At 37.8% G+C, this 18,820-nt stretch overlaps 1 protein-coding gene across 2 annotated transcripts in view; it reads left to right on the top strand.

Moving 5' to 3' along the window:
• FLRT2 (fibronectin leucine rich transmembrane protein 2) overlaps positions 1-18,820 on the top strand; it is an 88,832-nt gene that overhangs the window by 16,713 nt on the left and 53,299 nt on the right. The gene's annotated exons all lie outside the window — the stretch shown is intronic.

Raw genomic sequence — 18,820 nt, 5'->3', positions numbered from 1 at the left:
GTATGTTTTAGAACGAGCTAGTCATTCTCAATAAGGTCCTACTCGTGCTTAATTCACATTTTCTTTGTTAAACAAGACATGCTGCTTAGAAACACTCCTTTGGGTCATCTTTAACGACTCCCTTTCACTTATCTTCATCTCTTCCATCACTAGTTTTATACATTTTTTAAAAAAATTCCGTGCTTCTTGCCCTTTCACTTTGGTTCTATTGGGGCCATCGTAGGTAAGCCCACGTATGTCTCCCTCCCTTTCATTGTTTTTTCCCTGACCTGCATGCCAGTTACGTTACTCTTCTTCATGCCTGTGCTGGTAACATCACTCCCCATCATTTACAGGGTCAAGTCTAAACTGCGTTTAACACTCAAGGGCCTTTTTTTCTGAAGCTTTTTCTAATCTTTCTAAAGTTAATCTTGTCCTCTTATGAACGAAATTTAGGATATGCCCTTCGTTTGATCTTTATAGTAGTCTCAGTGTGGTATGAAATGTCACCAGATGCTCTGTCTTCACTGTCTGATGTTGTGCTTGTCTAGGGTAAGGGCCATACTGCTGAATAAATGCTTGAAGAGTTGAATTGAACTTAAGTGTCTGGCCCCAGCCCACCTCTGTGAAACTTCCATACAGTACCAGTCTGTCTACCCCATGCATGCTACTTCCCATGAGATTTAAATATTGAGCAAATCGCTATTTACAAAGTTTGTACGAATAACTCTGATATATATGAATTTTAAATTTATCTAATAGAAGAAGAAGCTTCCTTTGTTCTCTCCATGGAATACTTTTTCAAAGCTCTGCAGTCCCTTGCTTTGAAAACAGGAAGGTAGAACATTCCAACAGCATCATGAGTCCTCTGTTTATATTTGTGAAACCTGTACTCTTTCCAGGCCTCTAGGCAAGAGCAAATAGAAATAATCAGAGGCATTAGAACTTGATTATGTTGAATTGGATTCTTATAACTGAGGCTTGATAGCTAAAATTAATGGTGTGGTAGTTTATACTGAAAGAGATGCTTGTAATATTGCAAAACCATAGTCTCCCCAGCTTGCTGGAATCTTTGAAGACATCTGGATGTTTTGAAAAATACAATAATCACATGCTTTTTATTATCTCCATAATTGTGTCCTTTTTCAAAGGGAGCTGTATAAAGAGGAAGGGTGGGAGTAGAGAGAAGGCCATGGAGTTTGGATTCAGACAGACTGGATTTGAATCTCTGTTCTGCCTGAAGCAGCTGGGATGATTTCAGCATATTTCTTCATCTTTGTGTCTACTTCCTCAGTTTTTGAGTAGAGCAAAATTAGTGCTCAAAGGATCACTCTGATGAACAGATTATGTGATATCTGCCACAACTCAAGTGCTAGTGTGCATTTAGCTCCCTTCCCGTTTGCCCTCCAACTTGAAAAAGTATGAATGCTGTGGCTTATAAATAGCTATTTTTTTTCTGCATGGATAAGACTGTTCTGTGAGACCATGTTACCATTTCCCCAAAGAATTTCTCTGTGGAGCAGCAATACATCTTGCCAAATTTTCTTATAACAATATTTCTTTCTGGTGTCCAGAAGAGGATGAGATACCCTAGAAGTAGTCAGCATTCTATCTCAATTAGGACACTGATTGTTGAAGAACTCTTAAAAATCACTTCTCTTCCTGGGGAAAAAAAGGAAGTCTTTCTAGCAGTTGCATTACCTCAAAAACAGTGAGTATGATGGATTATTAGAAAGGGATTACTCAAAAAAAGAGCTCTTATAAACACCTGCCTAAAGAGACAGTTGGCTTATCGACAGGCAAAAAATGAATTTTTCTACTTATTTTCAAGCTTGTCACTATAAATGAGAAAATAGCAACATTCACAATATACTCTGTGGGGACAATGCTGTGAGTGTTTCCACCAGGTGGAATTCTCAAGCAAAAGCTTGTAAGAATCAACATTTACTCTTACAGAACCTTAGGGAATGTCTGTTAGGAAACAGGTAAATAACAAAATGAGAGCCATTACAGAGAGGGTAGCAAAAAAGGCAAATCAAGTAAATAAATTCACTGTAGACCACATTATGGAAAATATGGTGTGATATGAGCATTTCATGTAACATGAATGACCAGTGCAATTAGAATCAGCTAATGACTGTTTTATTTTTCCTGCATAATATGAATATGTTATGAAGGTGTTTTCCATATCACAACCCTACAGTTATGCAGAATTATATAGACTTCTTTTCTGGTGCTTGGATAGAAGTCAGTGTTGCTTAGCCTTTACTTAAAGGCTTATCCACAATCTGGAAACTCATGTGGGAAGATAAAGAAGGATGGATTTTTTTTTCCCCCTAAAAGAAATGGATATTAGAGTTAATACTTGATTGTATTTATCTTTATGTGGAAGGATTGATCGTGCAAAACACACTTTGGAAAGCTGGAAGGGGTTTCATGGGAAAACGGTAGCATTTCCTTCATTAGAGCTTCTAGAAATATTTACTTAAGAAATAATATAATTATTTAAGAAATAATCTGATGGTAAATTTGGTCTTCTGGTGACAGGTGTGCAAACAAGTTGGCCTGTCATTGCCCCTTCCTGTTCCATGATTCTGTATTGCTAAGTCATTAATGGAATTTCCATGAAAATATATAACAAATAGATCCCTGAAAAAATTGGTATTCAGATAATTCTTTACCCTTAAGTGACAGAGAGACTTGTAAATAATGAAATCTAGTGAGAAATCCCTAATTTCATTTAACTGGTCGTTTGGATATGATTCTGATTCCACCTTTTTACCAGAACTCCTAACAAGAAGGTGAAGGGATTTAAACTTCAAATCTCATTTCCTTTTCTGTTTGGAATTAAGAGCAGCTCCCTGATGGAAGAGTGGTACTTGGTATCTATGCAAGGGAGGAAACAGGACCATTTGATCATCATTGAAGTGGTATAAAGAATGGGATTGTTTGGAAAGATAGTAAATTGCAGGGGGGAGAAACTTGAAAAGGGCACAGGCATGCCACTGGTAGAAATAACCCTCTAGTATCTCCGTTTCTGTGTACAGTAGCTCTTACCCTTCTCCAAGGGGTGTTTATTGAGAATTACTAAAAATGTGAAATATTTGCTTTCTTCATGTCACTCAGGATTTCTCTCCTTAAAGTCCAAGTGGTAGCAGTAGAGGCTCCAGTGTCACCTCCATTTGTCCTGTTCAATAGAAGGGGATGGCAGGTGTGGTGCCTGCAGCCCTTGGCATATACCCAAACGTGACTCTAGGTAGGTGGAATCTCAGGCACAGCATAGTTGATCCATGTTGGAATTCAGTTGGCCTGACTTTGAATCCCAACTCTACCACTTCCTGACTGTGAAATCTTGGGCAAATTATATATTTTATCTAAGACTCTTCTGTAAAAATGAAGATATTAATACTTTATATAGAGTTCTTATGAAGAATTAAATCAAATAAGCTATGCAAAGTATTATGCATAGTAGGCTTGTAGTGTATTTTTGTTGATATTTTATGTGTTTGGCTAATTACCGCTGTATCCTAAGTTCTTTAATAAATGAATGGATGAAAGCCTGCATGCACCGGTGGAGGCATGGAATAGATGAATTTGTGGAGGGGTTCTGCCCTGAAATGCCTTAAAGATTTATTTTATTTAAGATTGTAATGGTACCAACTAAGATAACTGAAGATTTAATTCAGTTAGTGAGAAAGTGTAGCTATGCAGTGAGCAACTTGAAGGTGAGAACTGTTTTTCATAATCCTTTCCATTTTTGTAACTTGGATTTCTTTTATTTCTTACACTTCATTTTACTTTCTTATCTCCTGTAGTAGGTAGTGCATGTACAATGCTCCCTACTTCTAGAGTCCCAGAGAGGAAAATAAACTGCTGAAGGTCATATCATTTTCTGTTTTGTTTAGCTGTGTACTAAATGGGCATTTTATCTACAACTGATACCATCAGTTGAATTATACAAGTGGTGTTTAGCTGTGTACTAAATGGGCATTTTATCTACAACTGATGCCATCAGTTGAATTATACAAGTGGTGGGTATCTTATACAAGATACTCAGAAGATCAGTGGTACCCTAGGCAGCAGCAGTGGATTCTGGTTTTTGTACTGCCTTTAAAATATATTTGACTTCTGTCAAATTACTTAAACCTTGGGCCTCAGTCTCCTTATCTATACAAGGGTGGGCAGTTCTAGTATAATAATTTTCTGATTCTTAGAATCTAAGGAGCCTGGTATTTGTGGTTAGGAGCTTGGCCCTGGATTTAATCTTCATGGGTTTGTAGCTACCTTCATTGATTCCAGCCCCGTCACCTTGGCAAGGTTCTTATCCTATGTAAGCCTCACTTTTCTCATCTGCACAGTGGGGACAGCAATAATAAAGTCCCCTGAAAGAGTTGCCATGAGGATTAATTGAGGTAATCCACAGGAAGCATTTCAAGTAGTGCCTGGAGCAGTTAAGTGCTCAATAAATATTAGCCAATCTTCTGCCATGGCTTATTCAAAAACGTTAAGTACCGCTGATGTTTTCGGAAAGCAATCGACGTTAATGTGTTCCTGTATTACTAACTCAGCAGCCTAAATCATGCCCATCAAAGCTACCCAAAGGACAGAGCCATCATGGCTAATTCTGGAATACCCTCCATGCCTCTTCAAAGAGAAAAGTGGTCCCTCTAGAGGCTCAGCAGTTGTTTGAGGATGCTAACATTGACAGTTATGTCGTAGCATAGGGTTTTGTGTTGTAGACAGGTAAGACGCTAGGACCTTTGGGTTGCTGGCAGGATTTTAAGGGCTGATGGTGGCACCTTTGATGTGAGGGAGTTATTCTTGAAATCCTTCTGCCATACCTAAGCTGTTGTAAATAATGAGTCTTGTTGCTCATATAGCTGATGCTTCTGCCGCTGTGATAAGTCTCTAAAAAATTTGCCAGCCTAATGTACAGGATCTAGTTTTAGAAAACTGCGGGAGTAACGGTATTTTTTTTCATACGGTACTCAGCATATGACTTCTACGTTGAATTTTAACTATGGGATTTCTGTGAATTAAAGACTTTCAGGCAAAGCAGATACAGTGAATAAGGCAGAGAATACCTAAGACAGCAGCCACCTTTCACTTATTGGCTCTTTTGACTCAGGTAAGATTCTGTGGGTATCTGCATTAGTCATTGTTATGAAATGCACACCCATCTCTTCTTTGCAGTGTTCATAGCAAAAGGATTCAGTGAATAGTGCGGCATAAAGGTTTATTGGCCAAGAAATGTGAATGAGGACAAGATGTGATGATAAAATCTTTTTAGAATGCAAACAGAGTATTTAGTACTGGCTGACTTTTAAATGTCTGCCCCCAGTGATTCATGAGCTCTCTGACTCAGTGGGGCTATGCCGCTAAGATCATCTATGGATCATTTTTCTTGTTGAACCCCTTGGGGACTGTGTACATCGGATTTGTCCCCACATCTTAGCACTGGTGGGGTATCTAGTCAGGATTTAACAAATATTTGTGGAAGGAAAGAGTGAGGATGGGAAGGAAAGATTGAAGGAGAATAGAAAGGGAAGAAGATTTCAGCTTACCTCCAACAGGTAAGTATAAATAGCTTGTTGTTGTTGTTAGTTTTTTTTTTTTCCTTTATTTTAATTTTGGAGAAGGATAGAGTGTTTTTGTGCTATTGAAGAAGTAGCATTAATCAAGGAGCTTTGGGGTGCATTAAAACTCAACTCTGCGTATATGCTCGACACAGTTGTCCAAAATAGATTTCAGTTTTATGTCCATTAGCTTACAAGGTGTAGGGTAGACACATGTCAAATGTGGTTTTGAGGGTTTAAATTAGAAAATCTCATCGGAAATATAAAGCAAAGCTTCCTTTCTCTTTTCATTTTCATATAGAAGAAAGGGGAAAATATTATATTCTTTTTTAAAGAGCTTACTTTATTAGAGGGCTTTATTACACTCTGTGGGACGCCACTTGTATTTGAGTAAAAAAAGATTCATGATTGAGCCAGCAATCAACAAGTATTTATTGAAGTCCCAAATACCAGAGAGTTCTAAGTGCTAGTTTAGTGGTCTTCCTGAGGGATTTAACAAACTGGCATCTTGCACAATAGATTGTAGAAGATAAACATTGGTCAGTGAGCCGTCACAGGCTGCAAATGCCCTTACTACAGAGTAGAAGTATGTGCTTCATTGAGTCCATCTAAGACATATGGCTCGGGTTGTATAGGATGTACAACATTTTCACTTTTTTTTTTTTTAAGGATGCCAGTAGCCTGCATCTGGCTTTCAGATCCTATCAGACCAATTCTTTGTGGTTTCTGTACCTATTTTGAATCCTCTCCTCTTTTCCTGAATGGAAACCTGACATTCCAATGAAAACTGACTACAAATTCAACTTATCTGATGGGATTGAGAATCTTTCCTTCTTAAATTGTGATGCTTCTATCTGACCTATTAGTTGTAAAATTTAATTCATTGGCTTTGACCAAAGCAATTAGCATTGTGAATATTACTGTGATTTTTAGTCTAATCCAAGGCATGGTTACCTCTCTTTGGTTATTCCTTTCTAAATGTAAAAATAGAGAGTTGCTGCTGTGAATTTGAATAAACTTAGCCTGGTTAAGAGAACAGTTCTGTATCAATACAGGATGCCCATTAAGGGAAGACTCTGAGGTCCCTTTTCCCTGCGGCTGAAGGTGGTAGCTGGCTGTCCTGCAGGGTTGGGGTAGCATCTGTCACATGCCGCTATCCTATGTCCTCACCCTTGGGTGTGTATCACATGCTGTAGGATGATGCACCCATGTGGATTAAAGACCTATAACATCATCCAATAATGCCTGTCTAATAGAGATAGGAACCATTCTGGTAATGTAATTTTGATCCTTAAAGACTTAGTATGTAAGTTAAAAATTTGATTTTATTATTTGTCTAAAAGCTATCTTTAGTGACAGGGAGAGAGGGAAAGTCTAAGGTGGTAACATATTGAAGGTGAGTTTTTTACTTCAAATATCACAGTAGATTCAGATCCTGACCTGCAGGGCCAAAGCAGGTTAGCAGTCCTGATAGTGTTGCTGTACATTCAGAAATGAACTAGTTAGTACGTAAGAATATGCCTAGATTCCTAGAAGATGCTACAGATCAGCAATGTAACTGTTTTTTCCCTATCTGAAATCTTAAAATGGATCTGGTAAGGAAAGAAGAAAATTGGAGGAGAGCCTACTATTAAAAATTAGACAACACTTTTTAAGAACTGGAGGAAGAAATAAACATGAAAATGTATACATGTTTCTGTTTTCTGGCAATGAGACGTTAGGATAATATAGATAGAAGGCATATAATTAAGAAATTTACTATTAAGTTGGTAAATCCTATCTCATGAACATGGGTATTTTAAACTTACATAAAATCCTGTGGAGTATACAGATGATTCTCTTCAAATTAAATTAAAGCAATAATAAGCAGTGTTGTCTGTATGTTAATTTTTTTTTTTTTTTTAAGTTTGGTGTCCTAGAGACAACTGTATAGATTTCAGCAGAAATAGTTGCCATTCTGAGAGAATGCCCACTGGGTTGTAGAAAAAGCAGCTTACACACTTGGTCTGTGCATGGCACAGTAATTTCATCAGTAGGGGCTTTCTTTTAGATTTTTGCTTACCATTTAATGGGCTTTTTATCCTACACCCCTACAAAAATCCTACAAAATTTTTATTTTGTAAGCAGAACAAGAGGCAAAGAGCTCTCATTTGCCCCCGGATTTATAGTCAGGTTTTTCAGGGAATTTGTGTTTTCACCGTACAACGTTGGTCCTTGCATCAAAAATAAATTTTAAAAAAATAAGTAAATGAGAATAAATAGAGAAAAAAATGGGTAGGCGGGGGAAAGGAAGACGGAGTCATGGGAATGGCGGGTGCTTAGCGGATTTAAAATGAGAAGTAAAGCAATGACTGATGTTCCTAGATAAATGTTGATATGCATTATTAAATGAAACAGTGGTAACATATAGACCCTCTTTTCCTCCCTTAAACTTCACACATGAGTGGTGCTCTGTTAATTTTTAAAAGTTAGTGGTAAAATTCTGTTGTTAAAGGTGTTTTAACTTTAAAAATGGAATCATAGCCTGAGCCTGGTCTAGGGAAGACAGATGTTCCTGCAGAGAAGCCACGTTCAGCCCAGTAATATCGCATATGCTCCACCTTGCAGGGTGCGCCTATTCCAAGAGGCAGATGTAGAAAACGGTTAATCTGGTCTCCGGGCCAGACTTTCTGCATTCAGAATCCCATCTCTTCCGTATCATGGGTAATCGTAGACAAATTACTTGTCTCTCTATGCCTCAGTTTTCTCATTTAGAGCATGAAGATAAGACCTGCGTTATAAAGACCTGCATTATAAAGTTGTTGAGAGAATTAAATGAGTTAATACATAGAACATCCTCAGCACAGTGCCTGGCACATGGCACATCCATAATAAGTATTAGCTGTTACTATTGGGTATAGATAATGCCTTACAAGTAAAAATTATGTGCTATTTGTAGTTGATCCAGTAAACGACATTATGAGTAAAATTGGAAAACACACAGATCGTCTTATTAAGGTGGAAGCTTATATCCATGATTAATTCCCAGCAGTCTTTATTTTTTCAGCATATTATGGGGGTACAAATTTTAAGGTTTCAAATAATGCCTTTTTCTCCCATCCCCCCACAAGTCTGAGTTTCCAGCATGACCATCCCCCAGATGGTGCACATCTCACTCATTATGTATGTATACATCTGCCCCCCTCCCCCCTGCCCAATACCCTATTACTGTAGTTCTATGTATCCACTTAGGTGCTGCTCAGTTAATACCAGTTTGCTGGTGAGTACATGTGGTGCTTGTTTTTCCATTCTTGGGATACTTCACTTTGTAGTATGGGTTCCAGCTCTAACCAGGAAAATACAAGATGTGCTATATATCACCATTGTTTCATAGAGCTGAATAGTACTCCATGGTATACATATACCACATTTTATTAATCCACTCTTGGATTGATGGGCACTTGGAATTATGAATTGTGCTGCTATAAACATTCGAGTGCAGGTGTCTTTTTTGTAGAGTGGCATTGGATCCAGTGGTCTTTTTTTAAAACACTTTTTATTAGGTAGCTACATTACTAGTTTGCAAATGCCTTGAGAGCAAGGTTCATATCATATTCCTCTTGTAATACCTCTGCAGCACCTAACTGAGTATTGAAGTGATGAATAAATAAATCTCCTGGAACTTCTTCTTTCTTAAGTTTACATTATGAATATGAGATATTATGAGTAGGGCACCTAGATTTTCAAAAAGGAGATTGACTAGGTGATGTCCCTACACAGGCCCAGATAAAGTATAAAAACAAAAGCAAAATAAAAAGACACTTTTCGTAGCCACTTTGCTTTTACCACTAGTTCATGTTAGAAGGCAAATGGTGATTGTAGATATAGTCAACCTGGGATCCTTTTTAGGAAATGAAGCAAATAATGGACTTCTTTCCAAATCATCTCTTACAATGTTCTAAGACTGTAGGGATAATAATGCCTCTTTGCTCTTGGAATATATGTGCCTATCTGTGTGTACATATGCATGTGGGGTGTGTGTGTGTGTGTGTGTGTGTGTGTGTGTGTTTATTTTCAGTTGGCTTATGCTGACATTTTTATTTTGTAAGCAGAACGAGAGGCAAAGGACTCTCATTTGTCCCCGGAGTTACAGTCAGGTTTTTCAGGAAATTTGTGTTTTCACCATATAACATAGATCCTTGCATCAAAAATAAATTTAAAAAAATAAGTAAATAAGAATAAATAGGGAAAAACTGGGTAGGTGGGGGGAAGGAAGACAGAGTCATGGGAATGGCAGGTGCTTAGCTGATTTAAAATGAGAAGTAAAGCAACGACTGATGTTCCTGGATAAATGTCGATATGCATTATTAAATGAAACAGTGGTAAAATATAGACTGTCAGAAGCATTTTTCTTCTAGAGACATGGGGAGAATTGAAATGTAGTTTCAAAGGAAAAGTCTCTTTCGGTGTTTCTTCAATCATTTTCTGTTTGAAGCTTTAATTACAGTGCTCCTTGCTACCTAATGCTTGCAGTTTAAAATCACATCACAAAAGAGAGGGAAAGATGCAATTGTTCAGATGAAGAGCAGGCATCTCAGCCGCATTGAGGTGTTTATTCACCAGGGAGTTCCTGCTACATGATTCCTTTATAGATCAACATTTTGTTTTTAGAATGCTTTTGTATCATGCATATTTGACACAGTTTTTCTTTACGGTGATTGCTGTGATACTGCTATTGCCAGAGCAAATAATAACCTTTGGGAAATAATGTATTCTGAAATAAAGGAACTAGTTATTTGCATAGCTTTCTCTGGATTGGATAAAGTGTACAGGGTGGCTAGTAGCTTTCTTAAGGTTTAGTATCCTAATCAAAGAAACCTATATTTAAAATACATTTATGTGGACAGATAAATACACATGGAAGCTTATGCATACACATAAATATGTTTACATGTGTGTACGACATATATACACACGTATGTAACTGTCACAGTTATTCATGCAGAGTTTTGTTATTCAGTCCCATCAACACTTACATTTTGAGCATGTCCTCAGCATAGGGGTGCAATGTATAGAGGACTCAGTCCCTGTTCTCAAGATGCTCATGGTCAGGTGGGGGACAGATGTGGAAGCCAGGATCATACGCTGTGATGGGAGGAGTGTACGCAGCATCCTGGGAACAGAGTAGAAGGAGGGGTTTTTCCCTTGTGGGACTCTAGGACATGATGACTTTTGAGATGATCCATGATGAAAGAACAGGGATTAGCTGAGCGGAAAGGAAGATGGTATACCCAATGTAATATGTAATCATTTAGGGACTGATTTACACTAAAATGAATATTAGCTCTTTTGCTTCCAAATAACTCAGATGTCCTTTGACGGCACTGTTCTTACTGCCCAGAGGAGTCATGGAGCTAAACCATAGTTGCGTGTAATAAATATTGTATATATATGTGTGTGTGTGTTTATCATATATGCATATATGACATGTGACATATGTATATATACATATATGTCATGTGTGCACTTAGGGATAGATGTGAGATATATATATCTAAAAATATATATATATGCTATTTATAAAATCCTTTTACACTTTATTTTTCGTTTTACTTCATGGCAGCACTGTGAGTCAAACTGATACGATCATTATTTTTCAGGTAAGGAAAGGGGAGCTCACAGAGGCAAAATCACTTTCGCACTGCCGCATGGCTCAGTTCCCCCCCAGGGATGTTCTGGGACTCACTCCTCTTACTTGGGTCTGTGCTGCCCGCTGCCACCCTGAGGTTAGATCACAGGTTACAAGGCAGATCTCTGGCCCCGGGTGCCCACTGGTGGTATCAGCAGCGTTGAGTCAGTGACTTCCTGGGGCCTGCCTGCATCGCTCTCACATCATGTCTGATGATCCATCTCAGGAAGCCTCCAGAATTTGAGCAAAAATGTTGCCTTACTGGCAGATTCGTGGGTCCTCCTTCTTTCTCCGCCCTGCACTTCCTCCCGAGGAATTTCAACGAATCTCGTAATGTTGCTTTGTCATTTCTGTACTTCGAAGTGTTTCTGCCAGGCACACCTTATCTGTCCCAGCTCTGACTCTTTGGGAATGAGGAGGTTTATTGATTTATTTTTCAAATCTTACTCGTCTCTGACTACACGTGGATTTTTTCCCCAATTGGGTAAAACAGTTTTGATTTCCTCACGTTTATAGGTGAGAAGGCGTGAACACACAATTAATTGAAACTAAGTTCAGAATCAGGAAGTACGAAGGAGAAACACATTTTAGGTTAGCAGAATTACAAATGATATCACACACACACACAAAAGGACCATTTCTTCATAAAGACAGTTTTGACACGTAGAATCCATGCTCTGTGACCAGGAATCCACAGCAGCTAAAAAACAATAGTTGTTCATAAGAAAAAAAAATTTGGAAGGAACTATGTGGCAATGTGGCTGGTATACCTGCTTTAGGGTTCTGTGGCGCTATTGGGAAACTAAAAAAAAATATATGAAGAATGTTCATTTCTCTTCTTTTTTCCTGCAATTAGATCTTCTTGACTAAGAAAAAAAAATGCAGAAGAGCAATTACTCTGTTACTTTAATTACTCTCCTAATTATAACGATAACCTTGTCACATTATCATAATTCCCCAAACAGAAAATGCATGCTCCAAATTGTACCAATATTTGGTAATTTTACCTTGTTAATGGCTTGCTGTCAGTGTGTAGAACACTAAATTTTTTTCCCATTACCTTTTTTTCTGCACAGTGTATATTTCTTTGCTTCAGAAAATGATAATACATTCTGTACAGCATGTTTGTGTTCCACAAACCCATGATTTGAATGCAGCTTTTTAACGTCTCCTTACAGTTTCAGAAGCTATCTCCTAAGCAGTATGTAATTCTCCCCTGGCTGTTTGATGGTAATGGGAGCTGTACATGTATCTGGAAAGAGGAGAGCACAGCCCGGGGTAAGAAAATAGCTATTTATCAAGGTATCTTACAATCTCAGTTTATGTTGTTGTAAAACATTACTGTGCATGTTCTGTGAGATTATATTCACCAGAAATTTGTCAGCCATTGTCAACATACTGTGAGGAATAAAGATGGGTACTATTCTAGTCAACTTAATTTTATTCTGCATTTCTTTGCCCCTGTTTTCAAAGAGACTGACTATGAGGGCCGCTTGCTTAATGGTGCCGTCTGTTAGATTGTGAATTGTACAGAATGAGCACTGGAAATATACTAGAACACTCCCCAAACCCTCCCAGGCAGAACACAAGGTCTCCTGATGCTTGGATCCTACTATCTTGGAAATTCTCTTTCCATCATGATAGGGGACGATATTGACAACCAGTAAAGTTGCAGAATGACTGCCTAGTATATTATGATAAAATAGAAATGAGATAAAATAGAATCATACCAGAAACCTTTCCAAATAGAATGGCAAATTTGCCCTTATCTTAAAATATATGATGATGTGGCTTAGAAAAATTATTAGTTCTTCAGACAGCCCCAGGCTTTGGTAAAATTATGAAATTGTTTCTATTGTTACTATCTTTGTATTTTATTTTTGTTGTTGTTATTTGGCTTTAATGCTCCTAAAATTCCAGAGCTCCCCATCCTCATGTCTGTGGGAGACTTTTGTCACACCATATTTCTTTTCTGTCCTTAAGCTTTCTTGCCATGAAACTGGTCACAAGATGAATTGGAGACTCATTCCTATTTACAGTGAATAAATATATCATTAACTGGCATGAATGCTAAATGTTAGTTTTCTGAAAGTTTTCACACTTTAAAACTATGAATAAAGACTCAGACTTGGGGCCGGGCGCGGTGGCTCACGCCTGTAATCCTAGCTCTCTGGGAGGCCGAGGCGGGCGGATTGCTCAAGGTCAGGAGTTCAAAACCAGCCTGAGCAAGAGCGAGACCCCGTCTCTACTATAAATAGAAAGAAATTAATTGGCCAACTGATATATATATAAAAAATTAGCCGGGCATGGTGGCACATGCCTGTAGTCCCAGCTACTCGGGAGGCTGAGGCAGAAGGATTGCTTGAGCCCAGGAGTTTGAGGTTGCTGTGAGCTAGGCTGACGCCATGGCACTCACTCTAGCCTGGACAACAAAGCGAGACTCTGTCTCAAAAAACAAAAAAACAAAAAAACAAAAAAACAAAAAAAAAAAAAAGACTCAGACTAAATGCAAATATCTGCTGAAATGGAAAGTTTGGTACCTGCTGATCAAGTGGATAAAAAATGTTCATGGGAAGCATGGCATCACTTGCTTCTGAAATTCACCCCATACCTTGGTCAGCTTCTTGAGTCCATGCGATTCACTCATGTTTCCAAAAGGACATTTAATTTTCACATGCAGACATAGACATTTCTGAAATTCAAACCAAAGGTCATTGGAGTGTTATGCAACCTTTGAAAATTGCTTTATATGTTTCCTGGATGTATGGCAGTTGGCATCAAGAAGACCCAAGTTTGAATGTAATCTCCATCCACATTTTGGCTGTGTGGACCTCATACAGGTTATTTGACTTTCTGCAAACTCAGTCTTCTCCTCTAGAAGTTAAAATTAATACTGCCAACTCATGGACTTTTTCTAAGGATCAGATGAGATGATATAAATATCAGAAAGAGTAGAGGGGTATATAATGTCAACTGTTGGAGCTAGTTTCCAAATCTTCTCTAACCCTGCCTTTTTTTCCCTCTTTTGAATCCAGATTCAGGGTTTCTAGTTTATTTTATCATTGCCTTAAAGACTACAATGCATGTGGGCATCAATTGTTTTTCTGTTCTTTAGGGCAGTTTTCATGCTCCACAGTTCAATAACAGGAAAGAATGCCATCACATGATTGCACCGTGTTCTTCAAAATGAAATCTATTGATGGTTGAACAGTATAAACAGCAAAGAACATAATTGGTCAGAATGACCCAGGGGAAATAGCCCAGTGAAATTAAGCAAAGGAAATTTTATACTGTGAGGAAAAATCAATGGACTGTAACAGAAGCCTGCAAGAGGAGACACGTAGGTCTCAAGTCCCAAAGACCTACAAGTGATTGAGAAGCAGTGTGGACCAGGGACTGGGCTTCTTTTTCTGCTTTTTCAGTGCTGTTTCTACATTGTTAAATATAAAAATAAACAATAAAACCTTTCTTCCTTAAAGTTAGACATCCAGAAGTATCTATAGGCCATCTACTCCTTCAGAGAAACACATCCTATTTTTGAGAATCATGGTTTTCTGTTGCCTTACTCAATTTAATTATTACAGAAGCCTGTTGAAGTATAGATTATCACCGTTGTTCCCAGGTAATAACACAGCAGTTATCTCTGCCACCAGGGCCACACAACCAGGAAGTGGTGAGATTGGAATGGGACTAGGTGTGTCTGATTCCGAAGTCTGTGCTATTTAACAAACACCAGATGCATTGGATCCCACTCCCCTTTTGTGACTGGCATGGCTCAGATCCACTCTTATCTCTAAAACCCTAGTACTAAATTTATGTGATCTTGGGAAAGAAAAACTAAAAAAGATACAGTAGACGTTTCTCTCAAAAAAATGGGAAAGGTATCTATTGCCTCCTAGGCGGATACCATGGATATGTCTGTTATTTGTACGTAACTCAGTGGATGATATTTGATCTAAATCCCAATGAAGATACTTAGAGTTTAAAGGGAGTTGGAGTTTGACACTTTTAAAAGGCCTACCATGAAAAAAAATCTCTTATAAAAAGATAGTCCCCCGTTTGACGCTTGAATGGACAGCCAGAAAGTAGGGCACTTGTCCTCTTCCTACATAAGGTGACCTTATCAAGGAAAAGATAGAGTAGGCAGGGGGGTTTTCTTTTCAGTGGCTCAGTTTCCAATGTTTACATGGCAGGCAGCCAACCAAAGTGGCACTTGGCTACCTGCTCTTCTCTGCTCGTACATGGAGAGTATCACAGCCAAATGTCATTTTTTGCACATCCCATGAATTGATTTGGCCAGTGACTATGTATTACTTGAATATGGGTTGCTTGGATTGGCTTGAATTGCCTATATCGGTTTAGAAGCTTTAGCAATGTTTAACCCATATGTCGAGTAGCAATTTGGGAGTGAGTGTTACACGCTGGTTTCTCTCATTTTAGTACAAATGAATTGTCTTAGAGAAGTAGGAAGTAATCAAAAATTAAACAAGCAAATATAATCTCTAGCAACCCGAGTTAGAAATATATTTAGGTAATTAAAAGCCTGAGCCATTACATTGCCATTGGGCCAGCCAAGACCATTGCAGATGTATTTGTGGAGGATCTATTCAAAGATATTTTGACATGGGCAAAAAGGGCTAGTGTTCTTGTGTGTCATAAGACTCTCAAATAACATAAAAAGAAAGTATTTGAAAGTAAGATTCTGTCATATACACCATTTTCCTCTGTCTTTTGTAGGCATGGGTAACATACTATTACAGAAAAATACTACTAGATCTATCATGATTGAAACAAATGATATGTAATTTAATGTAATAGTTCTTAAACTGTGCAGCTCTGTATCTCTGTAAATCAGCTTTTTCATCTGCACAATGAGGATTATAATAGCACTGATCTCAAAGGTTTTTTTATAGTGATGCAAGATGAGATATTTATCATGTGATCACGAGTTTTCTCAAGTGAAGGAGATAAGATCTTTATCATGTGATCACTATTTTATCTTGGCTCCCTCTTACCATTTCTGTGACAACAAGAAAAGAGTAGTGGAGTTAGGAACTCTGCCAGTCTTAGGTACAAAATTTGTAAGATACCAAATAGAACAGTCAAGGGTACAAAGCCATAAAAATCCTAAAGTTTTATTTTAAACTAGACTTTGATTTTTGTCACCCCCATTCCTTTCAAGGATCTTGGGAAAGAGTGTGAACTACTTTACTTTAAAAGCTGGTTTTTATTTTATTTTATTTTTTCTGAATGATGATAATGAAAGCCTCTCTGACCCAAATGGCATGCAGCCCAGAGTGTCATAGATTGTTTTTGCATAGCAGTGATATTAATAACCTCAGTATATATGGAGTCATAAAAATAGCTTTTGTCATAACATCACTTGTGTACTGTTACTTTTCTCATAATAAATCTGTCACATTCATTTTAAGTTAAAATGTCAATGTGAAATAAGTAGATCTTGCAGTTACTTTAATGGGCTGAGTATAGAAATAATGACCTTGATGTAGCTATTCAGAGTATTATGTAGCATCTGGAATCCCGATAATTTCTCAGTCTCACTGATAATAATATTACCACTTCTGCATTACATGATGATTAGTGACCACATTTATTTATTTATTTATTTATTTGAATTTTCAAATGATTTCTAAAACCAAATACATATGACAGTGCATTAAGATGTATGTGTATCTTGTGCTCCTATTATTGGTTTTAAAAATACAAGTTGTTATCTTTTAAAATAAAAGTTGCTATTTCAGGTTGTCGTGCTTGAAAGACACTTGGAAACAGCATACAAAGACTCTTAGACTGAAAAGGCTATTGCAAGTCATGAGGGAAAATGTGCTTGATGTGACACTGATGTCTTTGTACCGATTGAATCCATGGAGCCTTGGAGCCTGCAATGGAATTTATTACAAAATATCTACCAACAGCCCTTATTTTAAGGGAGAAAAGACATTGCTTTCTAGTCCTCCAGACAGAAACTTCACTGCTTGTGAGTGATTTCAATATTTCAGTAGAGGATGAATAAGCAAAATGCAACAGTTTTTGTAAAATCTCCCTCATCATTAGAATAAGAAAGATGGGCCCTTGCCCTTTGCTAAATCTAGGCCATGCTGACAGATAACCAGTATAAGAAAATGACAGATTTAGGGACATTTGCAAGTGATACTATGCTAGCAGTAGTTTTTTCCATGAAGTAATTGGGTGATTCATATGTTGGAGACCAGGAAACAAAGTAGATTATACCTGGAATAAAGATCTACTTTCATAATAGTGCTTGGTCTGACTCATTCTGGTTGAGGGCGTTAAAGAATACATGATTTAACAAACAGTAGTGTCCCCATATGTTAGGGGAGAAAAAGTCAAATTTTTGTACCCTGATGAGCCAGGCATCCGTGGGTCAGGGACGATGACTGTGAAATGAATCCTTTTCTTCACAGTCTTATAAGACTTAAAAGGGAAGGTTTCATTGAGAAGAAATGCAAACACAACAAATTATTTTTCTGCTAAAGACTGAAATGAAGACTGATTTCTGAGGATAAAATGGTTTCATAAAGAAATCAAGAAAATCATCTTAATTTTTCAACTCATAAGATAACAGTAGGTAAATTTTAAAGTCTAATCCTAAAAAGACTTTCCTCATCATTCCCATGGTTGTGTGTGTGTGTGTGTGTGTGTACCTAAGATGGAAATTTCTGCTTTATTTTAGTGAAAACATTTGGGAAGATATGCTATTTAGTATTGCTCAGTATTGCTCAGTAGTTGATCCAAATATATATGGTAGAATATATAAGGTTTACATTCCTACCCTAGTTGCAGGAAAAGAAAATGTCATCTCGTGGCTGAAAAATCGCCTCAGTATTGGGTACTATTGAATCTTTGGCATGAAAAAAGAACATATCCCTTATATGTATCAGCTTCCCGGGAATGAAGAGAGCATAAATATTTTTCAGTTTGGTCGTTTGCGAATTAGTCATGATGAAAAAGCAGCCAGTTTCTGCCAGATGAAGGGTAATACAGTGCAGAACTTTCCAACAGTATTAATATTTGTGTTGTGACTAAAAAGTAATGAAAATGGTTTCCACAGGTCACACAAAATTTCTCATGATTCAAACAGTGTTGTTGAAAGTTGGAGAAAGGACACATCTGTTAGAACCTATTTAAATGAAAAATGTGTTGATGCTTACACCCAGTGGCAGTTTTTTCAAAGGGGCTGGAGTTGGGAAAAGTACATGCAAATGTGCAGAAATTGGGAGTAGGATAGTAGTTGTGGGCTATATAGAAGGGGTTGAAACCATCCCAGTTCAGCTGCCAAACTTGACAACTCCTCTCAGAACCTCACAAACACCCAGACAGTGTTTTGAACAATGTCGTAGTTCACCTTTGGTGCATGTCTGTGCATTATAGAAACTCCAAAGGTATTTGGAACCTCTAAGTTTCTTCCAGCGTGCTTCCCTTGTTAGGCCAAGATGGAGCTTTCTAGGAAAACACACACTGTGAGCATGCAATGTGTTTGCCCTGTTGTTGTATCGTATTGGTTAAGAGCTCGGATGCTAGAGTCAGATACCCTTGGCTCATATCTCAGCTCTGT

Source organism: Microcebus murinus, chromosome 6 (genome assembly GCF_040939455.1).
Source record: "Microcebus murinus isolate Inina chromosome 6, M.murinus_Inina_mat1.0, whole genome shotgun sequence".
NCBI classification, from domain to species: Eukaryota; Metazoa; Chordata; class Mammalia; order Primates; family Cheirogaleidae; genus Microcebus; species Microcebus murinus.
The sequence above is the reverse complement of the archived record's forward strand: the minus strand, read 5'-3'. Positions and strand labels throughout refer to the sequence as shown.